At 43.3% G+C, this 9,650-nt stretch overlaps 1 pseudogene; it reads left to right on the forward strand.

The window, feature by feature from the left end:
* The first annotated feature begins 2,872 nt into the window (after positions 1-2,872).
* Positions 2,873-8,774, forward strand: LOC148152070 (uncharacterized; annotated as a pseudogene).
* Positions 8,775-9,650: the final 876 nt, after the last annotated feature.

Consider the following 9,650-nt stretch of genomic DNA (forward strand, 5'->3'; position numbering starts at 1 on the left):
ATATGGGCCTGGAGTTCCAGATCATAGATGGCAAGCAAATGCTACTCATTTCAACCAAAGCAAACCTAACTCTTGGACTGATAACTCTCAATGTGCCAAAAGAGATTTACAACATCATACAACAAACTAAGCTACTGACCATAAAATGCACCTTAATGAGAGCAATGATATGTCCACTGGATGAGGTAGTCTTCCAGGAGAATACATTCTCAAGGCAATTGGGAATGCAAGATCAATTCAACATCTGCCGAACTAAGTTCCAGCTGCCCTTAATGCTAGCCTGAAAAACTCAATTAAAACATTGGAAAAGAAAAAAGTAATCATGAAAGTGATGATTGTTATAGAATGGATTAGCCGCACGGTAGCAGTGAAATAACTTGGAAAATTGAGAATGCATTGAGCCAAAGAATCTAAATGTTGAAGACATGACATGACATGACATGACATGACAACCATTGAAGGGCTTTTGCCTCAAATTGCAAAGGCAAAAATCTTCACCACCCTAAATGTGAAGGGTGGTAACTGATAAATGGAGTTAAATGAAAGCAACAGCTTTCTAACTACATTCTATATGCCCTTGAGGAAATAGAGATAGTTGCACGTGTTATTTGGCATTTCCACTGCTCCACAAGGATATCAATGCAGACAACGTGAAGTAGTCAGTGATCTTCTCAGAGTGGAAGTTTGAGTTAATCTGCTCGTTTATGGATTCACAATGGAAGAAACCATGCAGACCGTAAGCCAAAGCTACTGTGACTGCTTGACAGAGCTCGCCAGTTCAACTTGACCAGTTCACCAAGAAAAAATTACAATTAAAGATACCAAAGGCAAGTAAACTGGCCAAGTACTAACAGCTACTGATGTTTTCCTGGATAGTGAAAGGTGAGGGCGTAACAGTGATGTAGTGATGAACAAGTGTAAAAACAATGCAATGGTTTGTTCAATTGGGCAACTATTTGTCAAAATCCTTGTTCAATTTTTTGTCGAAATGTGAACCATTTTGCTAACTCAGAGCCAGAGATGTGCAGTGAAAGAACAAGAAGTAGCATTCATGAAAATCATGCAACCCCTAGTAATGGCAATGGCAATGCTGTAATATGATGATATAAATGATGATGCAACCCTGCACTCTGATGTCAGTGAGACAGAGCATGAAACAAACCTAATGCAAATGGGTTAACCAGTGTATTTACATTCTATGGAGTTAACACAAATAAAAACTCATTGTGCCTGGATCAAGAAAAAGTGAGAATCATATCATAGAACCCCTACAGTGGGGAAGCAGGTCATTTAGCCCATTCCTCCCTTCTGAAGAGCATCCCACCCAGCTGCCCCATCCCTGTAAACCTGCATTCCCCACGGATAATCCACCTAACCTACACATCTTTGGGGAGAATGTGCAAACTCCACAAAGCCAGTCACTCGACACTGGAATCGAACCCAGGTCCCTGGTGCTGTGACTGAGCCAACATGCCATGCTTAGACATTGGCTTTGCCTGCAAACATTTTAATCAATACTGACTTGAAGAGACAACATGTTAAGTTCAACTACAAATCACTTTGAAGGATTTTCCTCAAACTGTTCCTATCTGCTCCAAAGCATCAGCAAAGAATTTTATTTTCAGTTATAGAGACATCACCTGGATGTGACAAGCAAGCAGGGAAACAGTTATGCATTGTAGACAGCCTTCCTGATAAGTGAAGTGGAAGAAACTACCAAAGAGTGTGAAATCTTCCAGATTCAGTGTGAAACAGCAGCATGACACGCTCTGGAAGTCATCACCCCGGCAAAGACACTGAATATAACAGACAATCAAGCAAGCTATACAAGAAGATGCAAATTTCTAGTTCATAGAATCATAAAGTCATGGAGATGTACAGAACAGAAACAAATCTTTCAGTTCAACTTATCCATGCTGGCCAGATATCCAAAACTACTCTAATCCCATTTGCCAGTACTTGGCCCATATCCCTCTAAACCCTTCCTATTCATATACCCATTGATATGTCTTTTCAATGTTGTAATTATACCAGCCTCCACCACTTCCCCTGGCAGCTCATTCCACACACTCACCACCTGCTGCATGAAAAATTTGCCCCTTAGGTCCCTTTTAAATCTTTCCCCTCTCACCCTGAACCAATGCTGTTTAGCTCTGAATTCCCCAACCCCAGGGATAAGACTTTGCCTATTTACCCTATCCATGCCCCTCATGATTTTATAAATCTCTATAAGGTCACTGCTCAGCCTCCGACGCTCGAGGGAAAACAGCCCCAGCCTGTTCAGCTTTTCCCTATAGCTCAAACCATCCAACCCCGGCAACATCCTTGTAAATCTTTTCTGAACCCTTTCAAGTTTCACAACATCCTTCCGATAGGAGGGAGAACAGAATTTCACGCAATATTCCAAAAGTGGCCTAACCAATGTCCTGGACAGCCGCAACATGACCTCCCAACTCCTGTACTCAACAATCTAACCAATAAAGGAAAACATCTTAAATGCCTTCTTCGCTATCCTGTCTATCTAGAACTATCTAGAACCTTCAACATATTGTCTAGCTATCACCATTGTTAACAGCTAACAGCTAAGAAAAAGGTTTTGTGATTTACATGTGAAAGAAGTGAAACTATCATGGTATTCTAACAGATGAAAGGCTTAACAGACAATCAATTTTTCAATGTATAATTTCAGTTACATCACACTTTAAATTTTTGCTATAAATTCTGTGTTAGGATTGAGCCCTCCACTACCACCTGATAAAGGAGCGACACTCCGAAAGCTAGTGTGCTTCCAATTAAACCTGTTGGACTATAACCTGGTGTTGTGTGATTTTTAACTTTGTACACCCCAATCCAACACCGGCATCTCCAAATCATGACCACTATCGACACCACTAACCGCCGGCTTAAAGTGGAGAGGATCTCCAAGAAGATTGCACATATCGACACAGACATCAAGTTTCTACAGGAATGCAGGCAAGCAGGAAAGATCCCGAAAGGATTACGGATCACGAACCCACTTAGGTCGACCTACAACACAGACTACGCAGAGAGACTTTGCCATCGGACCTCTTGTAAATTCCTCAATCATCTCGTACACCAACTCTACAGCAGGCGTCACAACCTTGAAATTCAGATGGAGTCCACACTCACAGCCTGCACACAGGGTACATCAGTACAATTACGTGACATCGCCAAATAGGCAAGGCAACAAAACTACACCACGTACATGCACGGCAAGAACAAAAAACTGGAGAAGCTTGGCATTCTCACCAGTAATAGCAAAGCCCGCCCTGGAACCACAGTAGACAACATTATCACTGCGGGGAAGTCTATTGTCAACTTATCGGACCACACCCTTCGACCGGAAGAGATTGAAGTCCTGAGTAGGGGTCTCAACTTCTGCCCCACCACCAAAATGGACCCGTTGGTTCTGGCAGCAGACACGGAGGAGTTCATCACACGAATGAGACTCCAGGAATTCTTTCAAGGTGCCGGCAGTGATCCCACTGAGCCCACTGATGAACTAGAACAGTCATCACAGGGATCTGTAGAGAAGCGATCAAAGAAGGTGTCAACATGGACCCCACCGGAGGGCTGCTGCCCTGGGCTTGACATGTATGCTCAAACTGTCAGGAAATATATAAATGCCAGATGCATCGGCCGTACCCACAAGGTAGAGCAAAACATCACCCGTTCACAACGCAATGCCATCCAGGCTCTCAAAACCAATGACAACATTGTCATCAAACCAGCAGATAAAGGAGGAGCCATTATCATTCAGAATAGAACAGATTACTGCAAGGAAATGTACCGACAACTGAACAACCAGGAACACTACAGGCAACTAACAGCTGATCCGACCAAAGAACACACCCGAGAATTAAACACACTGATCAGAACTTTGAATCCAGTCCTTCAGAGTTCCCTACGTGCCCTCATCCCACGTACTTCTCGTGTAGGTGACTTCTACTGCCTTCCAAAGGTACACAAAGCCAACACACCAGGACGTCCCATCGTGTCGTGCAATGGGACCCTCTCTGGCTATATGGAAGGCATCTTGAAACCTATTGTACTGGGGATCTCCAGCTTCTGTCGCGACACTACGGATTTCTTACAGAAACTCAGCACCCATGGACCAGTCGAACCTGGAACATTCCTCGTCACAATGGATGTTTCCGCACTCTACACCAGTATCCCCCACAAGGATGGCATCGCGGCAACAGCCTCAGTACTCAACACAAACAACTGCCAGTCTCCAAACACCATCCTACAACTCATCCGCTTTATCCTTGATCATAACGTCTTCACCTTTGACAACCAGTTCTTCATCCAGACACACGGAACAGCCATGGGGACCAAATTTGCACCCCAATATGCCAACATTTTTATGCACAGGTTTGAAAAAGACTTCTTCTCTATGCAGGATCTCCAACCAACATTATACACCAGGTACATTGATGACATTTTCTTCCTCTGGACCCATGGCGAGGAGTCACTGATAAAACTACACAGTGACATCAACAAGTTTCATCCCACTATCAAACTCACCATGGACTACTCTCGACTGTCTGTCTCATTCTTGGACACGTGCGTCTCCATCAAGGACGGACACCTCAGCACCACACTCTACCGCAAACCCACAGACAACCTCACAATGCTACACTTCTCCAGCTTCCACCCAAAACATATTAAAACAGCCATTCCCTATGGACAGGCCCTACGCATACACCGGATCTGCTCAGATGAGGAGGAACGTGACGGACACCTGGAAGTACTCAAGGATGCCCTCACAAGAACGGGGTACGTTGCTCAACTCATCGACCGCCAGTTCCGATGTGCCACAGCAAGGAACCGTAATGACCTCCTCAGGAGACAGACACGGGCTGCAACTGACAGGGTACCCTTCATTGTTCAGTACTTCCCAGGAGCTGAAAGATTATGCCATGTTCTTCGTGACCTGTGATACATTATCAATGAGGATAAGCACCTCACCAAGACCTTCCCCACACCTCCACTACTCGCCTTTAAACAACTGCCAAACCTCAAACAGATCGTTGTTTGTAGCAAACTGCCCGGCTCTCAGGACAACTCCATACAACCCTGTCACAGTGGACACTGCAAGCCGTGTCAGATTGTGGACATAGATACCACTATTACGCATGGGGACACCTCCCACCGTGTACATGGCAGGTACTCATGTGACTCATCCAATGTTGTCTATCTTATACGTTGCAGGCAAGGATGCCCGGAGGCATGGTACATTGGGGAAACCGATCAAAGGCTACGACAACGGACGAATGGGCACCGCACAACAATCAACATATAGGAGGGTTCCCTCCCAGTTGGGGAACACTTCAGTGGTCCAGGACATTCAGCCTCGGACCTTCGGGTGACCATCCTCCAAGGTGGACTTCGGGACAGGCAGCAGAGAAAAGTGGCCGAGCAGAGGCTGATAGCTAAGTTCGGTACCCATAGGGAGGGCCTCAACCGGGACCTTGGGTTCATGTCACATTACAGGTGACCACCATGCCACTATACACACACACAGACACTCCTACACACACACACTCTCACACACACACACACAGGGACTCCTGCACACACATACGCACGGACACACATACACACAGACGTGCACACAGACACCCACACACACCCTTACAGACACACACACTCCCACACTCACACAAGCACCCCCTCACAGACTTAAGAAACTCTGCACTCACTACACACACACACAGACATTTTCTCACACTCACAACCCCCACCCCAGGCAGACACACACACACACACACACACACAGACAAAGACCCACATGCACACATATATTTTGTGTGGTGAATTTGTACTTGCAGAGTTACATTGCACTTTGCTCAAAAACTGCATGCATTCATGTAGAACTCTGAGCTCAAAAACTGCATGAATTTATGTAAAACTCCGTTATCTCACTTTTTATATTAGAATCAATCTAAACATTATGGCATAGACAGAGAACACAGGGGGTTAACACCTTCAACATATTGTCTAGCTATCACCATTGTTAACAGCTAACCCAAGAATGCAACTTTTTTAAAAAAAGATTTTGTGATTTACACATGAAAGAAGTGAAACTATCACGGTATTCTAACAGATGAAAGGCTTAACAGACAATCAATTTTTTAATGTATAATTTCAGTTACATCACACTGTAAATTTTTGCTATAAATTCTGTGTTACGATCGAGCCCTCCACTATCACCTGATGAAGGAGCGACGCTCCGAAAGCTAGTGTGCTTCCAATTAACCCTGTTGGACTATAACCTGGTGTTGTGTGATTTTTAACTTTGTACACCCCAGTCTAACACCGGCATCTCCAAATCATATCTAGAACTCCACTTTCAAGGAACTATGAGCGTGCACTCCAAGGTCTCTTTGTTTAGCAACACTCCCCAGGAACTGGCTATTAAGTATTTAAGTCCTTTGCCTTTCCAAAATACAGCACCTCACAATTATCTAAATTGAACGCCATCTACCAGACCTCGGCCCATTGCCTATTTGATCACGATCTTTTACTTCAAGAAACTGCAATAAAAGGATTGCAGAGAGCATCAAGGACGTGAACATGCTATAAGCACATAACGGGGATAAAGAGAAGAATTGTCAGCCATTATGACACATTGTCTCAAAGCAATAAGGAGTTGAGTGGAGGGAATCTGGGGTGCATGCATGTGATCTGTTGGCCAAGTATGCAAAATGACATTAAGGACCACATTTAGACAGTGCAGTGCTGGTCATGGTGATGAAGCTAAAACAAGCTGGAGAGCAGCTGATGACACATGACATCCCAGACAGATAATGAATGAAGCTGGCAACAAATCTGTCACAGCTGACTATTATTCTTACGATTGGAAAGGGGATTAGTTGACTACAATGATTGTCAAAAACCCAAAAGCACTTGTCAACTGGTGTGACATTTCTAACATTGTGATGAGCAATAACAGCCTTCAGTTCACAAGTGAAGAGTTTCAGAAAAGATTGGCAAGTTCAACATCACACGTTGTCTCCTGACTATTCCTGTTAAATGGAAAGGCCAATGTGTCAGTGGAAATTATCAAAAAAAGTACAACAAATTAAGCAAATCCTGCAAAGATGTAATCCTTCAGTGCAGAAAACTCCTGAAAGGCGTGGAGAGTACAGCATTAATATGCCACACACAAGGGACTCTTCCAAAAGCAAAAACACGACTGAAGCCAAACGTAAAACCGATGTGAGTGAAACATATCTAGGTGAAGATTAGATTAGATTACATTACAGTGTGGAAACAGGCCCTTCGGTCCAACAAGTCCACACCGACCCGCCGAAGCGCAACCCACCCATACCCCTACATTTGCACCTTACCTAACACGACGGGCAATTTAGCGTGGCCAATTCACCTGACCCTGCACATCTTTGGACTGTGGGAGGAAACCAGAGCACCCGGAGGAAACCCACGCAGACATGGGGAGAACGTGCAAACTCCACACAGTCAGTCGCCTGAGGCGGGAAATGGCAGAAAACCAAATTTAATTTTGATGGAAAATCCCTAGGCTTTTTATCAAGTGCAAGAGGATAGCTGGAAAAGGGTAGGTCCACTCAAGGACAAAGGAGGGGATTCACACCTGGTGCTGAAGGATGTGGATGAGATCCTTAATGAATACTTTGCACCGGTATTCACAAAGGAGAAGGATATGGTGGATGGTGAGTCTAGAGAAGCCTATGTTAATATTCTAGGCATGTCAATATAAAAATGGAAGTGCTGCTGGGTGTTTTGAAAAGCATTAAGTTGAAAAGACATCAGAACCTGATGGGATCTATCCCAGAATACTGAAGGAGGTGAGGGAAGATTTGCTGAGGAGTTTGTTCAGAATCTTTATATCCTCCTTAGTTACAGGCAAGGGGTGGAGAATAGCCAACATTGTTCCTTTGTCTACGAAGAGCAACAGGGATAATTCAGGAAATTACAGGCTTGTGAGTTTTATGTCAATGATAGGGAAATAATTGGAAAAGATTATTAAGCACAAAATTTATTCACATTTGGAAAAATATGGACTTAATAGTGATAAGCAGCATGACTTTCTGTGCGGGAGGTCATGTTTACAAACTTGATTGAGTTTTTTGAGCAAGTGTTAAAGATGATTGATGAGGACAGAGCGGTGGATGTTATCTATATTGGCTTTAGCAAGGCATTGACAAGGTCCCTCATGGCAGGCTGATACAGAAGGGCATGTATCACAGGATCCATGGAGTTAGGGCTAGTCATGACAGAACAGCATAAAATGGCCGACGATAGCCCCCAACAAGCTTTGCAGGATATGACTGACAGACGAGTGTGGCAAAGACTTGTCTGAAATTCTTAGCAATCTTTAATAAGATTGGATGTGCAAATGTAGCTGCTATCCTAGTTAAGAACATTTGACACCAATTAGTTGTTTCTTTTAAGTATTTTTTTCTATACAAAATACTATATTATTAAGAATAGGTTTTAGTCAAGTTGCTTTAAGATAATCATAGATACAGATTTTGACGTAGTTATAACTTTCATATTTTTATATATATAATATAAAATGTATAACTACTTTGGAATCTATATCTTTGGTTACATATATATAAAATCACTAAAATCATTAGAAGGAAAGGTTTAAAAACTAATTATAAGTAATAGAAGCGCCTTCTCTTATCTTCCAGCAAGGACAGCAACTAGCAGAGTTTGTCACATACATTGAAATACAGTGCATTCCCTGTAGTGGCAAAACGTAAACGTCTCTTGTGTTACAACCTGGTATGAGATAACAGATTAAAATAAACTATAGCTGTCATAATTGGAAGACAAGTTTGTCAAGTAGGAAAAAATCTATCCAAATTTGAATTGAATTGAATTGAACTGAATTTATTGTCACGTGTACCGAGGCACAGTGAAAAGCTTTGTCTTGCGAGCAATACAGGCAGATCACAGAGTTAAGTAGCATAGATAAGTAAATAATAGGTAAACAGCAGCAAAAACAAAAACACAGTTACAGGCGAATGTTAAGTGTTTGTGAGTCCATTCAGTATTTTAACAGTAGTAGGGTAGAAACTGTTCCGAAACTGACTGGTGGGTGTGTTCAGGCTTCTGTACCTTCTTCCCGATGGTAGAGGTTGTAGAAAAACATTGCCAGGGTGGGATGGATCTTTGAGAATGCTGGCGGCCTTTCCTTGACAGCGGGCCTGGTAGATTGATTCTATAGATGGGAGGTTGGCCTTTGTGATTGTCCGGGCCCAGTTCACCACTCTCTGTAATTGTCTCTAATCTTGAATGGCACAGTGGCCATACCAGGTAGTGATACATCCAGACAGAATGCTCTCGATGGTGCACCTATAAAAATTGGCAAGGGTATTCGCCGTCATGCCAAATTTCCTCAGCTGCCTGAGGAAGAAGAGACGTTGTTGGGCCTTTGTAACCAGTGCATCCACATGAAGAGTTCAGGAAAGCTTGTTGTGGATGAGCACACCCAGTTAGAACTTCTTATGGACTAGAATTTCCCAAGCAGAACACAACAGCAAGCAATTACTAAGATAGCGTGGTGTACGAAAAGCCCAGTTATGGTTGGACAACCAACATTACTTATTCAATAGCATATAGGGGGAGGGAATATG

The sequence above is a fragment of the Chiloscyllium plagiosum genome, unplaced genomic scaffold (assembly GCF_037043375.1).
Source record: "Chiloscyllium plagiosum isolate Xiang-an unplaced genomic scaffold, Cpla_swu_hap1 HiC_scaffold_1, whole genome shotgun sequence".
Lineage (NCBI taxonomy): Eukaryota > Metazoa > Chordata > Chondrichthyes > Orectolobiformes > Hemiscylliidae > Chiloscyllium > Chiloscyllium plagiosum.